Source organism: Hemitrygon akajei, chromosome 4, assembly GCF_048418815.1.
Source record: "Hemitrygon akajei chromosome 4, sHemAka1.3, whole genome shotgun sequence".
Taxonomy (NCBI): Eukaryota; Metazoa; Chordata; class Chondrichthyes; order Myliobatiformes; family Dasyatidae; genus Hemitrygon; species Hemitrygon akajei.
In genome coordinates, this window is record NC_133127.1 from 186,641,597 (window position 1) to 186,659,349 (window position 17,753).

The 17,753-nt window shown below is 44.6% G+C and overlaps 1 protein-coding gene across 2 annotated transcripts in view; it reads right to left on the reverse strand.

The window, feature by feature from the left end:
• Positions 1 to 3,200, reverse strand: part of mxra5a (matrix-remodelling associated 5a) — an 83,099-nt gene extending 79,899 nt beyond the window's left edge. For both annotated transcript variants that reach the window (XM_073044232.1, XM_073044231.1), the window contains exon 1: positions 2,661 to 3,200. The gene's annotated coding sequence lies outside the window, so the exon portion shown is untranslated. The remainder of the gene's footprint in view (positions 1 to 2,660) is intronic.
• Positions 3,201 to 17,753: the final 14,553 nt, after the last annotated feature.

Consider the following 17,753-nt stretch of genomic DNA (forward strand, 5'->3'; position numbering starts at 1 on the left):
ACATAGATATTCGGTTATTATATACAAATATTTTAGCAGCAATATGTCATGGTCCTTTCTGGCAATCCCCCACCTCACTATTTCCCTCAGGGATTGGGCCCCAATCCCCTCATTTAGTTCCAACCATTCCCAGGTTCTACTAACTACATACACCTGCTTTCCATCAGGAAATGCAGGATAAAGACCCTGTGATCACAACAAGGAGTTGCCAGTTCGTTGGTGGATTCCGGTATGAGTAACCTCGTTTCATGGTTCTTAGGACGGTCAGTTCTAAGTCTAGCATCACTCCTGGATACCGATTCCATGCTTGCTACGTCAATAATGCCTTCTGACTCTGCCTCCGTGCCCGTGTTCTGCACTTGGGTTCGTCCACCGCCACACTTGTGTAACACGATATTTATTGGAAAAAAGTCATATAATTGTGCACAATAATATGTACTCATCTGTTATAAGCAACCTGGGCCATAGTACACTATATACCAAGTGACACTCCCGATGAAGGGTCTCAGCTCGAAACGTCAACTATTTATTCCTGTCCATAGGTGCTTCCTGACTTGCTGAATTCCTCCAGCATTGTGTGTGTGTCATTAAGCAACCTAGGCTATAATGGACATGGGGCTATTATTCAGAGATTCTGTAATTGCCTGATGTGGAATGGGCAAATCTGAATGACAGCTGTTGAAGTGGTCCCAGCTGTTTTTAAAGAAAAAAAAGATGAGTCATTTTGTCTTTTTATGTGTATACACTGTTTTACTGTTAATAAAATTATAAGAGACAGATTCTGTGTATAAAGAACAGAGTATAAGAGACAGCAACATATTAGTTTCTATGTTTCACCATCTGTGTCTCTCATGTATATGTTTTTTTGTCTTCAATCTGGGCAAGTCCAAAGTTAAAAGTAAATTTATTGTCTAGGTACATATATGTAACCGTATAGATTCATTTTCTTGCGGGCATTCACAGAAGATACAGACAAACACAATGGAATCAATGAGAAGCTAGAAACAAAATGCTGGAGAAACTCAGCAAGCCAGGCAGCATCAATGGAGAAGAGTAAACAGTCGACGTTTCGCGCAGAGACCCTCCTTCAGGTCCTGATGAAGGGTTTCTGCCTGAAACGTCGATTGTACTCTTTTCCATAGATGCTGCCTGGCCTGCTGAGTTCCTCCAGCATTTTGTGTGTCTTGTTTTGCTTTCCAGCATCTGCAGATTTTCTCTTTTTTTGTGACTGGGGACATGGGGAATGCGAATGGGGAGGCATGTGTAACGGTTTTGTCGCATCTACCTTCCACTCTACAGAGAACTGAAAGAATTATTATTACAGGGAGTTTTGTTTCGGGGACCCCGCCCACCAGTGAAATCACTGACTGGCTGTTTCACGCGTCAATCACGGGGCAGCCCGCCTCTGTATGACAAAGTTGTGGCTTTTCCCGAGAACTCTCATTCTAACTTCGGAGGTCGTAACGTGTGGAGGTTACAAGCTCTCTGTTCTGGGACATTTGCAATGAGGACACGGAGTGTTTAGTTCGGGGAAAGATACTTAAAATATCAACCCATACTACCTGATCCAACTGTTATTCAGTCATCTTTTCGAGCTAAAATCCAATTTCTTCTCAGGTGAATGATTCTCCTCCAGCAGAATCGCTAGTGTTTATTTTGCCTTGTTCTATTATTAAGAGGCAGGTCCAAAACAAAAGTTTTAATCTATTGTGGAGGGGGACTAGAAATATTCGCAGAGCATGCGGGTAATATGTTAGTACAACACCGGCACTCGAGGAAACACGGTGGGCGAAGTTTAGGGAAACTTTGAGGCAGCTGTATTGTGCTGGGGTTTCGTTCGTGGACACGAATAGGTTTAAGCCTGGTTCGCGAGGGTTCACTCCTGAGCGACGGCTTTTTATTCCCCACCAGCCTGTCGCTGTAGACACTGAGTCACCGTTGGCCAAATACAGATGATTCCGATTACGGACACACACACACACACACACTTCCCCGGGCCATCGAGGCCAAATGCTGTGATAATGTGTGAAATTCCAGGACCCTCTCTTTAAAGAACATTGCTGCCGTTCATAAAGGCATGAGATTCTGCAGATGCTGGAAATCCAGCGCAACTCACAAAAATGCTGCAGGAGCTGCGGAGGTCAGGCAGCATCCAGGAAAGTGAACGAACAGTCAACACTTCGGGCCGAGACCCCTTCAAGGATTTTGTGAGCGTGTTGCTCCGGATCTTCAGGGGGGTCTCGGCCCGAAACGTTGACTGTTCGTTCTTTTCCATCCACACTGACTTTCCCGCTTGAGTTCCTCCAGCATTTTGTGCGTGTGCGTTGCTGCCGAGTGACACGGTGCCCTGACTGGGATCTCACGGTGGGGAAACATGGCAACATTTACACAACGTTCCCATCATCTGCTTTTGAAAAGTTGCAAACTTCATCCTCACCATTATGCAACATGGTCACAAACAGAAAGGTCAAAAGGTAGTTTGAATAATAGCCAGCCAACCGACTGAAATATTGTTTTCGTTAATATGCAATATTGTCATAAATCCTATGTGAGCAAACGCAGTTTCAATTATTTGAAATATTATTATTTTATAACTGTTACTTATTTTTGCAATCCCGATCACTTAAATCATACAGAAGTGTTAAAAAAAGGGTATTTACCTTGTGTGTTTCGGATGCTAGTCTGTACAGCTGGGTCCAGTTGCATGCAAGGGTGTCAGCGGGTCACTCCTGAGTCGTTTCTGTATGTAAAAGGGGATCCATTAATCCCCCGACACACACTCCGGCGTCCTGTTGGGATTAAGCAACGAAAGTGCCGGGTAGGCGTCTAATTTCAGGAAAACCTCCTCGGTTGGGAGTCAGCCTTCTTGCTTTCCTCATTATAGCAGAGAAAAAATATTATGTTCATTGATCCATTATGGGGGGGGGGAGTTTTAAGCAGCTTCCCTTGAAGTTTCGTCAGTGGCTCGCAGACTTGTGTGTTGCAAGGGGTATATTTAATGCCAGATGGTAAGTGAGACCCGCTCAGATTTTCTCGTTGGACTCAGGAAAACCAACTAAACTCGCAGAGCAATGTGTCGGGTTTCTGCGAATCGGACTCTGCGAGATTGAGTGGAAGCGGAGGGTTCGGGGAGGCTGCCTGACATAGAGGGGGAGTGTTTACTGCCGGCGGGCTGGCGTAGTATGCATACACCCCTGAGCGGGACTGGCTCGGGGGCAGCCTGTTCCCCGAGAAAGGGGAGGGACAGCGTTCGATTTCACGCATTCACCTCACTAAATTATTACTAGCGTGGGTGGAGACAGACTCATCGACACACCAATGCAACTCACTGAAGTGGCGGATTTCAGTGAGTTAGAAGTCACTGTCGATAGAAGTCACACGGCAGTTCAGGTGGCATCTCGGGATGGGGGGGGAGGCATACATTAAATGCCAGAAATGGGAAAAGCAGTGACTTAATCGCGTGTAGTGGTAGGGAACAGCGAAACAGAAGGTCTGTGATAGAGTCCGAGACGACGCCAAGGTTGGGTGACAGATGTCTCGCGTATACAATGCTTGGTCGTTGAAGCTTTCCGCGTGTTTAGTGTGTTCCTGCAATGACAATATATTGCTGTCTTCCAAGTTCTGTTATAGCCCGGAAACTGGCCCTTCGATCCATCTGGCCCGTGCCAAGCACGATTGCCAACAAGCCGGGTCCCGTTTGGCCCATAATTTTCTATCAAGTACAATACCTGTCCAAGTGTCGTTTAAATGTTGATACTGTACATGCCTCAACTACTTCTTCTGAAAGTCCGTTCCACAGACAAGCCAACCTTCGGGTGGAAAAAGTTCAAAGGCTCATCATTTTATTATCAAAATGTGTAAGCAGAATGAGATTTGTCTTTTCCAGATAGCCATAAAATACAGAAAGCCACAGAGTAGTTGAAAGAAAGACGACAAGCCCCCCCCCCCATGAAAAAAAGAAACAAAAACTCACAAACCCCAAACTCCCCCAAACCTTCTCTGGTACAAAAACTAACAGATCCTTCATGTCCTTATTAAATCTCTCCCCCTCTCTCCTTAAGCCTATGCCCTCTTGATTCCCCAGACCTGGGGAAAACATCGTGGGCATTCAACATCTATAGAGATGCATAGATTCAGCATTCCACCAAAAACTTTGACAAACTTCTACAGAAGTCCGACAGACCCGTGTTGATCAACGAGCTGGAGCATTTACTGAGATCTTAACCTCTTGCTTCGGCAGACTCGAGGTACCCACCCACATCAAACAGGCTTCACTTAGCCTGGTGCCCAGGAAGGACATGGTGACCTGCCTCGGTGACCATCGTCCAGTAGCACTGACACCCACAGCGATGAAGTGCTTTGAGAGGTTGGTATCAGCTCCTGCCTGAGAGGCGATTTGCACGTCCTATTGATGTGCAGGGGAACTTTACTGAAAGCATTGATTTTGGCTGAAAAGTCACTGCCAGGTTTATTGCAAACATTTTTAAAATTATGAATATAGTTTTTGTTTACAAAATTGTGTATGTTACACCAGTACCTATCCTCCCTCAGGAGGTTTAGGAAATTTAGCATGTTCCTGGTGTTCTGATGCACCATAGAGAACACCCTACATTACAAAATGCATTACGGTTTGGAATGGCAAATGCTCTACCCAACACTGTAACAGAAAGCAGGGAGTGAGCATAAGACTATATTCTCTTTTCTGTTACTGCTTTCCCTTTTCACTGCACTAACGTCATTCTACGGCCTCCTCTACTGCCGCAATGAGGCCACATTTATATTCTGTCTGGGTAGCCTCCAACCTGGTGGCATGAACATCGATTTCTCAAACTTCCAGTAGTTGCTAACCCACCTTTCACAATTCCCCCATTTGCTCTCTCACCTTATCTCCTCACCTGCCCATTACCTCCATCTGATGCTCCCCCGCCTTCCCTTTCTTCCCTGGTCTTCTACCCTCTATCATCTCCCCCTTCTCCAGCCCTTTTTCTCTTTCACCAATCAACTTCTCGATTCTTTACTTCACCCCTCCCTCTCTCACCTATCACCCACCACCTTGTACTTCTTCCTCCCCTCCCCCCCACCTTCTTAGCCTGACTACTCCTCTCCTTTCTCATCCTGATGAAGGGTCCCGGCTCAAAACGCTCACTGTTTACTCTTTTCCTGGCCTGCTGAGCTCCTCCAGCATTTTGTGCGTGTTGCATAAGAACAGAATGACCTGCCTGAATGGCATGCAAACAAACATTTCTCACTGCATCTCCTTACAAGAATAAACTAATGCCCTCTTCTCAGTGCTACCATCAGGGAGGAGGTACAGGAGCCTGAAGACACATCCTCATACATTGTAGTATGAGCTTCTTCCCCTCTGTCATCAGATTCCTGAATGGACAATGAACCCATGTACACTACCTCAGTATTTTTTCTGGGTTTTTTGCTCTTTTTGCACTACAGTACCTACTTAATTTAATTTTTCACCTTTTTATTCTCAGTCCTGAAGAAAGGTCTCGGCCTGAAACGTCACCTGTTTTTCTTTTCCATGGATGTTGCCTGACCTGCGGAGTTCGTCCAACGCTTTGTGTGCATTGCTTTTAATATACGTGTTTCTTACTGTAATTTATAATATGTATATTATTATGTATTGCAATGTGCTGCTGGCACAACACAACAAATTTCACCTCATAACCAGTAATAGTAAGCCTGATTCTGATTCTGATTCTCAATTACCAATTACCAATATGGTTATGGTTGATTGGTCCCAGACTATAACTCCTCTTCCATGCCAGCTCCCCATAGCACTGAATTCTGCAATCTTTCAAAAATGTATCTACATTAAAGCATACAGTATAGAAACAGGCTATTTGGCCCAGCCTGTCCATGCTGGCAATCAACCAGCCCTAATCTTCCATTCTTCCAAGAGGACCACAACATTGTCGTCGTTTGGAGGCTTATGGGCCTCAATGACCTGGTGAGCTATGCTGGCTGGAGTCAGGCCTTTATGCTTTGCCTCGTGGTAGGGTCACCCATGCAAAACAGGTCAAAGGGTAGAGGTAAGAGTGGCCCACCGGTTTTCCAGGTTCGGGGGGTTCCTCTCAGGGCTAACAACCCTGATTGATAAAACAAAACCATTATGGGAACAGCAATGAAGAATCCTTCTACATCTGTGTGTGAGAGTATGGCCAAGGATAGACAGAGATTGTTGTTAACAGCAGCAGGTGTAACAGGCAGTAAGTAATCTGACATTAATCATTTTTGTTCTTCCCACATTAACATTCACTCTCCCCCCAACACCCTGCCTCGGATTCTACCCCCCACCTGCATGCATTGATGACATTATGCAGCGGTGAATTAACCTATCAAACTGCATGCCTTTGGGATGTGGGGGGAAAGCAGAGCACCCAGAAGAAACCAACATGGTCATAAGGAGAACATGCAAGCTCCACACAGACAGCATCCGAGGTCAGGGTTGAAGCAGGATCTCTGGTATTGTGAGGCAGTGGCTCTACTAGCCACACCACAGTGAAATGCACCCCTTGCGTTAACAACGTCACAACTTAAAGAGGTGCTGGGAGCAGACCGCAGGTCATGCCACACATTCCGGAGTCAGCGCAGCATGCCGACAAAGTTCACACACACACACACACACACACACACACACACATCAGAACAGGCCATCTCCGGGCCTCCAGTCCTTGGCCTTGGACTCTCAGACTCACAGTCATCAGACCTCCAACCATTAGTCCCTTGCTCAGATTCTCAAACTAACAGACATCGGGCTCCCAATTGCCAGGCAGACCAGAAGTTGGAGTTTATGTTCTGGAGGGATATATGCTTTAGCCACTGCCCTATGATCTACACCCATGACTGTGTGGCTAGGTACAACTCAAATGCCATCAATAAATTTGTTGATGATACAACTATTGTTGGCATAATTTCAGATGCTGACAAGAGGGAGTACAGGAGTGAAGTATATCAGCTAGTTGAGTGGTGTTGTAGCAACAACCTTGCACTCAACATCAGTAAGACTGAAGAACTGACTGTGGACTTCAGAAAGTGTAAGATGAGGGAGCATGAACCAATCCTCACAGAGGGATCAGTAGTGGAAAGAGTAAGTAAATTCAAGATCCTGGGTGTCAATATCTTTGCAGATCTGTCCTGGGCCCAATATATCGAGGCAGCAACAAGGAAGGCACGGCACCAAGTATACTTCATTAGGAGTTTGAGGAGATTTGGTACATCATAAAAGACAATCATATATTTCTACAGATCTACCGTGGAGAGCATTCTAACTGGCTGCATCTCCATCTAGTATGGGTGGACTACTGCACAGATTCGAAAGGAACTACAGAAAGTTATGAACTTAGTCAGCTCCATCATGGACACTAGCCTGTGTAGTATCCAGGCCATCTTCAAGGAGCGATGCCTCAAAAAAGCTGATGTCCATCATTAAGGACCCCCATCACCCAAGTCATACCCTCTTGTTTATGCTGCCATCAGGGAGGAGGTACAGAAACCTGAAGGCACACACTCAGTGATTCAGGAACAGCTTCTTCCCCTCTGCCATTAAGTTTCCGAATGGACATAGAAACCATGAACACTATCTCACTACGTTTTATCATTTTTATTTTTGCACTACTTATTTTAATTTAACTATTTAAATTGCGTGTATATATACACACACACCTTCTTAATGGAGTTCACAATTTATTGCACTGTACTGCTGCCAGAAAGACAACAAATTTCACGAATCTACATGCCTGTATTGCTGCCACTAGCAAGCTCTTCATTATACCCATACCTCGCCACACATAATACGAGATGCCTGACCTGCGTTCCTCCAGCTGACTGTTGCTCCAACATTACTTTTTGTTTGATTAGATTTCCATGAAGAATCAAAGATTTTGTTAGAAGCAGGACTGAAGTATAAGAATACAGAGCTAAACCATAAGGTTCCTATATCTGTAATACAGGAAACTCACATAAGACGCATGTCACTATATGTTTCGATGTACACATGATAAATAAATTAATCTGAAATTCTACTCAAATCTGAATCTGAGTAGAATTTTCCGTTTTGGGACCACATAATTAAACCCAAGTGTCCAATATATAATAAGGAATGACAATATAGAAGCTGATTTAATCTTAAGAAATGTTTCAGAATAACACTGGGCTCAATGCCAATAGACAATAGACAGTAGGTGCAGGAGTAGGCCATTTGGCCCTTCTAGCCAGCACCGCCATTCACTGTGATCATGGCTGATCATACACAATCAGTACCCCGTTCCTGCCCTCTCCCCCAACCCTTGACCCCGCTATCTATAAGAGCTCTATCTAACTCTCTCTTGAATGCATCCAGAGACTTGGCCTCCACTGCCTTCTGGGGCAGAGCATTCCACATATCCACCACTCTCTGGGTGAAAAAACTTTTCCGCATCTCTGTTCTAAATGGCCTACCCCTTATTCTTAAACTGTGGCCTCTAGTTCTGGACTCACCCATCAGCGGGAACATGCTTCCTGCCTCCAATGTGTCCAATCCCTCAATAATCTTATATGTTTCAATCAGATCCCCTCTCACCCTTCTAAATTCCAGTGTATACAAGCCCAGTCGCTCCAATCTTTCAACATATGACAGTCCCGCCATTCTGGGAATTAACCTTGTGAACCTACGCTGCACTCCCTCAGTAGCAAGAATGTCCTTCCTCAAATTTGGAGACCAAAACTGCACACAATACTCCAGGTGGGGTCTCACCAGGGCCCTGTACAGCTGCAGAAGGACCTCTTTACTCCTATACTCAATTCCTCTTGTTATAAAAGAAATTGAAGTGAAGTGAATAAACTGATATTGTCAAAGGCAGAAATATTACAATTCATAATTAAAAGCAATATCATTTAATAACACTTCAGAGTCATAGAAAAGTACAGTGCAGAAACAGGCTATTCAGCCCATCTACTCCATGATGAACCATTTAAACTGCCTACTCCCATCGACCTGCACTGGGACCATAGCCCTCTAAATTCCTACCATCTATGTTCAGTAACTATCCAAACTTCTCTTAAATGTAGAAATCAAGCTTGCATTTACCTGATCTATACTTCTTGTAATTTTTTATACCTCTTTCAAATCTCCACTCAGTCTTATATGTTTCAAGGAATAAAGTCCTAACCTGTCCAATCTTTCCTTATAACTTGGGTCCTCCAGACCCAGCACCATCCTTGTAAATTTTCTCTGTACTCTTTCAACCTTATTTGCTGTAGGTAGGTGACCAAAACTGCACACAATACTCCAAATTAGGCCTCAGTGACATCTTATACAACTTCAATGTAACATCCCAAATACTTTGATTTATGAAGGTCAATGTGCCAAAAACTTTCTTTATGACCCTATCTACCCAAGATGCCACTTTCAATTAAATAAAATCAATTTCCCTCTAAAATTGCTAGAAGTAGCATATGCGAAGGGAAATTTACAGTCGATGTTTCAAGTTCAGATGCTTCACCTGGATTGAAAGATAGAAGGGTGTGAGCCAGTGTAAAGAGGTGAGAGGAAGTGGTAGACCAAGAGCAGATAAGCAATAGGCGGAGTGATGGAAGGGGGGAGAGTGGAAGAAGCTGGGAGGCAATAGGTGGAGGAGACAGAGGTTCAAAGTTCAAAGTAAATTTATTATCGAAGTAAACACGAGTGAATCTGCAGATGCTGGAAATAAATAAAAAAACATGAAATGCTGGCAGAACTCAGCAGGCCAGACAGCATCTAAGGGAGGAGGGGATTATCGAAGTACATTATGGCACCATATACAACCCTGAGATTCATTTTCTTGTGGGCATTCATAGTAGAGCAAAGAAACAGAATAGCATCAAGGAAAAACTAAGCACGAGCAATAATAGGCAAACAACCAATGTGCAAAAGAAAACAAATAGTGCAAATGCAAAATAAAAAAAAGCAAAATCATAATAATGAATAGTGAGAACATGAGTTGCAGAGCCCTTGAAAGTGAGCTTGTGGGCTCAGTTCAGTGTGGTGATCAGTGAAGTTTATTGATTCATTTGACAATACAGTATGGAGTGGGTCCTTCTGGCCCTTCGAGCCATGCCTTCCCAGTAATCCTGGACAAACCTGATTCACCCTAAACTAATCACAGGACAATTTACAATGATCAATTAACCTCACAGGTTAAACTATCATTGGACTGTGTGAGGAAACCGGAGGACTTAAAGGAAACCCATGAATTTCACATGAGGACATGGAGACTCCTTACAGAACAGCACTGGGATTGAGCCCTGAACTCTGGAACACCCGGATCTGGAATAGCGTTGCGCTATCCTCTAGGCTACCATAGCACCACTGTGGTTCAGCCGCCTGTTGACTGAGGTGTAATAATTGTTCCTGAACCTGGTGTTGTAGGATCTAAGGCTTCTGTACAATCCATCCTGATGGCACTAAGAAGAAGGGGTCATGGGCTCGATGGTGGCGGATGTCCTTGATGGATACACCTTGCCTGCAACAGCATTCCTTGTAGATGTGCTCACTGGTAGGGGAGCTTTACCCATGATGGACTGGGCTGTATGCACCACTTTCAGTATGATTTTTGTGGAGCATGTAATCAAACGAGGGAGGTGGGGAGGGCAGATCGGTACATTGGGCAGTGGGAGGAGTGTATGGGTGATGGGCAGATGGAACGGGGTAGAGGAGAGGGAAGAAACAGAGTGATGGGGGCTGCGCTGAAGGTAGGAAGAACTGGTTGGATCAGGAAGAGAGAGAACAGGGAGGGAGGGAGAGCAGTTGGAGAATTCAATATTCACGGCATCCGATTGTAATCCGCTCAGGTGGAATATGAAGTTGTTCTTCTAGTTTGTGCAAAATTGAGACAAATTGGGATGTAAAAAAATTGTTGGCCTCCCCAACAATTGATAAAAGACTTCTGTCATCAAGGGCATCCATAAGACATAGGAGCAGAGTTCAGCCATTCAGCCCGTCAATCTGTTTGATCACTCTACCGTGGCTGATTTGTTATTATTTGCAACCCCTTCCCTTCCCTTTTCCCTTTGACAACCTTACTAATTAAAACCCATCAACCACTGCTTTAAATACACAATGACTCAGCCTCTGTAGCCATCTGTGACAAAGAAACAGATGCACTACTCTCTGGCTAAAGAAATTCCTCCTCCTCTGTTTTAAAGGAACATTCTTCTATGCCGAGGTTGTGCTCCCGTGTCCTGAACTCCCTCACTATAAGAAACATCCTTCTCACACTGATGCACCATCAATAACTCTCTCTGAGACATGAAGACGAGATATCGGCTTTTATTGACTGGAAGAAAGAACAAGCAGTAGTTGACCACCATACTACATCCTGGAGACTGAGGGCCGGGCTCAGGCCTCTATCGCCTTTATACCGGGGCCTGTGGGAGGAGCCATGGTCAGTGGGAGGGGCCAAAGGAGCAGTCAGCAGGGGGCGTGTCCAGACAGGTATATGTAGTTCACCACACACACTCACTCTATCTAGGCTTTTCAATATTCCAAAGGTTTCAAGAGATCTCTCATTCTTCTAAACTCCAGTGAGTACAGGCCTACAGCCCATCAAAGTCCCTCATATATTAACCCTGCCATTTCTGGGATCATTCTTGTGAAACTCTTCTGGACTCTCTGCACAAACCTGCTCAGAATACTCCAAGTGCTGTTCATGACAGAGGGTTGGGAAGTTTTTAAAAACCAACAGAAGGTGACTAAAAAAGCCATTAAGAAGGTAAAGATGGAATTCCAGGTGTCAGGGGGCATGAAGTGTGTGAAGTTCAGTGAAGGTTCTTGGGGAAACTGAAAGGTCTGAAAGTAGATAAGTCACCGGGACCAGATAGTGGACACTCCAGAGTTCTGAAAGAGGTGACTGAGGAGTTTGTGGAGGTATTAGTAATGCTCTTTCAAGAATCGCTAGATTCTGGAATGGTTCCAGAGGAGTGGAAAATTGCAAATGTCACTCCACTCTTCAAGAAGGGAGAGAGGCAGAAGAAAGGAAACTATAGGGCAGTTAGTCTGACCTCAGTGGTTGGGGAGATGTTGGAGTTGATTATTAAGGATGAGGTCTCAGGGTACCTGGGGGGCACATGATGAAATAGGCTGTAGTCAGTATGGTTTCCTTAAGGGAAAATCTTGCCTGACAAATTAAAGAAATAACAAGCAAGATAGGCAGAGGAGAATTGGTTGATGGTGTGTACTTGGATTTTCCAAAAGCCTTTGATAAGGTATCACACATAAGGCTGCTTAACAAGCTATGAGACCATGGAATTACAGGAAAGATACTGGCATGGATAAAGCAGTGGCTGATCGGCAGGAGGCAAAAAGTGGGAATAAAGGGAGCCTTTTCTGGCTGGTTGCTGGTGACTAGTGGTGTTCCACAGGGGTCTGTCTTGGGACCAATTCTTTTTACGTTATATGTCAATGATTTGGATGATGGAACTGAAGGCTTTGTTGGAAAGTTTGTAGATGATATGAGGGCAGGTAGAGAGACTACAGAAGGACAGTCAGATTAGGAGAATAGGCAAAGAAATGGCAGATAGAATATAGCAATCAGAAATGTGTGGTCATGCACTTAGATAGAAGAAATGAAAGGTTTGACTATTTTTTACATGGAGAGAAAATACAAAAAACTAAAGTGCAAATGGACTTGTGAGTCCTTGTGCAGGATTCCCAAAGGTTAATTTGCAGGTTGAGCCTGTGGTGAGGAAGGCAAATGCAATGTTAGCATTCATTCCAAAACGACCAGAACATAAAAACAAGGATGTAATTTTGAGACTTTATAAAGCATTGGTGAGGCCTTGCTTGGAGTATTGTGAGCAGTTTTGGGAGGCTTATCTAAGAAAGGATGTGCTGAAACTAGTGAGGGTTCAAAGGAGGTTCACGAAAATGAAAATGTCCTCGTTGGTAAGGAGGCTAGTGCCCATGATGGAGCTGGTGGTGTTTACAACCCTCTGCTGCTTTTTCCAATTGTGTGTATTGGCCCCTCCATACCAGACAGTGATGCAACCAGTCAGATTGTTCCCATCAACAATAAGTTTACCGTTTTGAACACTGTTGGTGGGGACAACCTACCAGGGACAAGTTGTAGTGGTTGCGTCTCTGGCACCGAGACTGGACCCTCAGCTCAGAAAGGAAGGAGGGAAAAGAGGAGAGCTGTAGTGATAGGGGATTTGATAGTTAGGGAGACAGATAAGAGGTTCTGTGGGAGAGATTGAGAATCCCGGATGGTCTGTTGCCTCCCTGGTGACAGGGTCCGCAATATCTCGGATTGAGTTCTTGGTATTCTCAGGAGGGAGGGTGAGCAGCCAGATGCCCTGGTCCATGTAGGGACCAATGATATGGATAGGAAGAAGGAGGAGATCCTGCAACAAGAGTTTAGGAAGTTAGGTGCAAAGTTGAAGGACAGGATCTCCAGGGTTGCAATCTCAGGATTGCTACCTGTGCTACGTGCTAGAGAGGCTAGAAATAGGAAGATAATGCAGCTAAGTACGTGGCTAAGGAGATGGTGCAAGAGGGAGAGCTTAATCCTTCTGGACAATTGGGCTATGTTCCAGGGAAGGTGGGACCTGTTCCGACAGGATGGTTTGCACCTGAACTGGGGGGGGGACTAACATCCTTGTGGGTAGGTTTGCTAGTGCTGCTCCGGGGGGTTTAAACTAGATTTGCAGGGCAAGGGAAACCAGAGTGTTAGAGCAGATAGTGAAGTGGAGGAGGATAAAGGTCATGCGAAGATTGCATGTATAGACAGAAATCAAAGGTTTGTACATGATAGAAATGTTCTCAGGTGCATCTATTTCAATGCAAGGAGCATTGTAGGTAAGGCAGATGAGTTTAGGGCATGGATTGGCATGTGGGAAGGACAAATCAAGGTAGGACATACACAGTAAATGGTAGGGTACTGAGGAGTGCGGAGGAACAAAGGGATCTGGGAGTTCAGATACATAATTCCCTGAAAGTGGCATCACAGATAGACAGGGTTGTAAAGAAGGCTTTTGGCATCTTGGCATTCATAAATCAAAGTACTGAGTATAGGAGTTGGGACGTTAAGGTGAAGTGTATAAGACATTGGTGAGGCCAAACGTGGAGTAATGTGTGCAGTTCTGGTCACCTAATAACAGGAAAGATATCAGTAAGATTGAAAGAGTGCAGAGAAAATTTACTAGGATGTTGCCGGGTCTTCAGGAGTTGAGTTGCAGGGAAGATTGAACAGGTTAGGACTTTATTCCTTGGAGCATCGAAGAATGAGGGAGGATTTGATAAAGGTTTACAAAATTATGAGAGGTATAGACAGAGTAAATGCGAGTAGGCTCTTTCCACCTATATTAGGAGAGATAAATACGAGAGGACATGGATTTAGGGTGAACGGGGAAAGTTTTAGGGGGAACACTAGGGGGAACTTCTTCACTCAGAGAGTGGTGGGAGTGTGGAATGAGCTGCCATCTGACTTGGTAAATGTGGGCACACTCTTAAGTTTTAAGAATAAATTGGATAGATACATAGATGGGAGAGGTCTGGAGGGGTATGTACTGGGTGCAGGTCAACGGGATTGGTAGAATGAAGTTTTGGCACAGACCAGAAGGGCCGAATGGCCTGTTTTCAGTGCTGTAGTGTTCTAGGGTTCTAACGCTGTCCAAGGTACATTTGTAGAAATTTGCTAAAGTCTTTGGTGTCATACCAAATCTCCTCAAACTCCTAACAAAATATAGTCACTAATCCTTAAATTTGTAACCCTTTAGGATGGAGGGGAAGGCTCCAATCCTTCTCAACAGAGCTTGATCCCAATTTTATTTCATGGAGGTCAATGCTAAAGTGCTGCCACTACCAGATTCTGCAATTACTTCATTTAAATAACTCATGGTGAAAACCACTAGAACTCACTGGGGAGTAAGAACATAATGAAATGAGTTATGTTGGAAATGAAAACAAGGATTGAATAAAGCTATTGTTGAGAGCAATCATATGAAAGATGGTAATTTATTCTCCTTGGACACTTCTCACAGGGACAGGATATCCAAACTAAAGTCTTTTGCGTGTGCCTAAAACCGCAAGCAATTCTGTTTAGTATTTACATTCTCATTTTTGTGCCTGGACTTACACTTGGCCTTTACAGAAGTTGATTCATTACCATATTTTGTTTTTCCCTCGAGGGATGTGTTTTTGTTAGAATGCTCTTTAAGTCCTCACAGAGTATACAGACACAGGCTGGAGAGTAAACAGACTGAATGGGAGTTATTGCAGTCGATTAAACAAATTAATATACGTTCGGTGGGCACTTTATTAAGTACCTCCTCTACCCAATTAAGTGGCCACTCAGGATATGCTCATGGTCTGTAGCCCATCCACTTCAAGGTTTGACATGTTGTGTATTCAAAGATGCTCTTCTGTGCACCACTGTTGTAACACCTGGTTATTTGAGTTACCGTCGCTCAGATCGACTGGAAAGGACCAGAGGCGAGGGCCGTGTTCATTCTGCTCACTCTTCCGCGATGTTCACTCCTCTGCGGCGCTGAGGCTGTGAGACTACTCCGGCTGCTACGTGCTTCATGTCTGCGAGCTTTGCGGCGATTTGCCCCACACTATGACGAACTGAGACCGAGGCTACAGGCTTAATCCGGTCTGTAGTTTGGACTCAGTCTGGTTCGGAATGCCATTGCTTGCTTTTATTGTTTGCAAGATTTGTGTTTACTTTCCCCTCTTCCTCTGCACATTGGCGTTTTCCTTTAACTGGGTTCTTTCAGGTTCATGCTTTGTGGCTGTCTGTAAGCAATCAAATCTCAAGGTTGTATGATTTATGCCTACTTTGATAATAAATGTGCTTTGAACCCTCTGAACTGGTCTGGCCATTCTCCTCTGACCACTCTCCTTAACAAGGCATTTTCAACCGCAGCAACACACACAAAATGCTGGTGGAACGCAGCAGGCCAGGCAGCATCTATAGGGAGAAGTACAGTCGACGTTTTGGGCTTCGCCAGGTCTCGGCCCGAAACGTCGACTGTACTTCTTCCTATAGATGCTGCCTGGCCTGCTGCGTCCCACCAGCATTTTGTGTGTGTGTGCTGCTTGAATTTCCAGCATCTGCAGATTTTCTTGTGTTTGCATTTTCAACCACAGGATAGCTGCTCACTGGATGCTTTTTGTTTTTTGCACTGTAAACTCTAGAGGCAGTTGGACATGAAAATCCCGGGGGATCAGCAGTTTCTGAGATACTCAAACCACCCCGTCCACTACCAGCAATCATTCCACGGTCAAACTTACATTGGTTACATTTCTTCTTCATCCTGATGTTTGGTCTGAACAACAAATGAACCTCTTGACCGTGTCTGCATGCTTTTATACATTGTGTTGCTGCCACATGATTGGCTGATTAGATGTTTGCATTAATGAGCATGAATACAGTTGCACCTAATAATGTGGCCACTGAGTGTGGATGGATTCATGACAAAATTCATTTCAAATTAGACTGAGTACAACATTGGAGAAATTGTCAATGGACCAAGCCAGTGATCAGTCAAAAAGAAGAAGCAGTTAAGTAGTCATTGGAAAGCCTCCAGGAATCTTAAAAAGTTTAACTAGACCACAGAAAGGAATGTTATTCAATGCAAACCATAAAGAGCAAAGTGCAACTATTATCAAACCCCCAAACCTTCCGTAAATTTAGCATATTGTGGCTTCTGGCAAGGGGAGCTGTATTTATTTAATAATTCCTCTGTGAGATATACAGGCAGCTTGGGGGTGACGCAGTAGCATAGTGGTTAACATAACACTATTACAGCACCAAAGACACTGGCTCAATTTCTGCCGCTGTCTGTAGGGAGTTTGTATGCTTCCTCTGTGACTGCGTGAGTTTCCTCTGAGTACTCTGGTTTCCTCCTATGTCCAAAGACATACGGATCAGCAGGTTAATTGATCACATGAGTGTAATTGGTTGGCTCAGGGTGGGCCGAGAGGGCCTGTTACCTCTAAGTAAAAACTTAAAATAAGAATGTACCCTTGGGATCTATGCAGCTCCCGTCAATACACATGGAGGGGAAGTATGTTTTTGTAAATACTGCCCTGCTTTAGGAAACATTGAACAGAAACATGAGAAAAAGTGGAAAATGCTGGTGGGGAGAGGTGGGCCCGCACACTTTGAGCGATTGCTTGCACAGAACATAAATAGACTGCAAGGGGAATTAAGCCAGAGAGAAAAATGATGGTAGCAATGAAATCTACAAAAAACAAATTTAAATAAAAGACTTGCTGCAGCTTGTGTGAACTCTCTAATTTGTCAAATTCCACAAGGAGCGCCAAAAATAAATCAAAGTTACCCTCCAGGATAAAGCAGCCCACTTGCTTGGCACCCGTCCACCACCCTAAATGTTTACTCTCCCCTCTGCCAAGACATCAAGACTACTGTTTGCACTACTTACAGAACGACCTTCCTCAGACATGCGGTTGAGAGCATTCTAACACGCTGTGTCACAGGGAGGGCTCTGTAAAGAGGGCCCTACAGGAGGGTCGCTATGCTGCGGTGACACTCTGTGGGCAGTAAAGCAGCACAGTGGTTAGTGCATTGCTTTACAGTGCCAGTGACCTGGCTTCAATGCCCACTGCTGTATGTAAGGAGTTTATACCTCCTCTCCGTGACTGCGTGGCATTTCTCCGGTGGCTCCAATTTCTTCCCACATTCCAAAGGCGTACAGGTTGGCAGGTTAATTGGTCTTACGGATGTAACGGGCGGCACGGGCTCGCTGGGCCGGAAAGG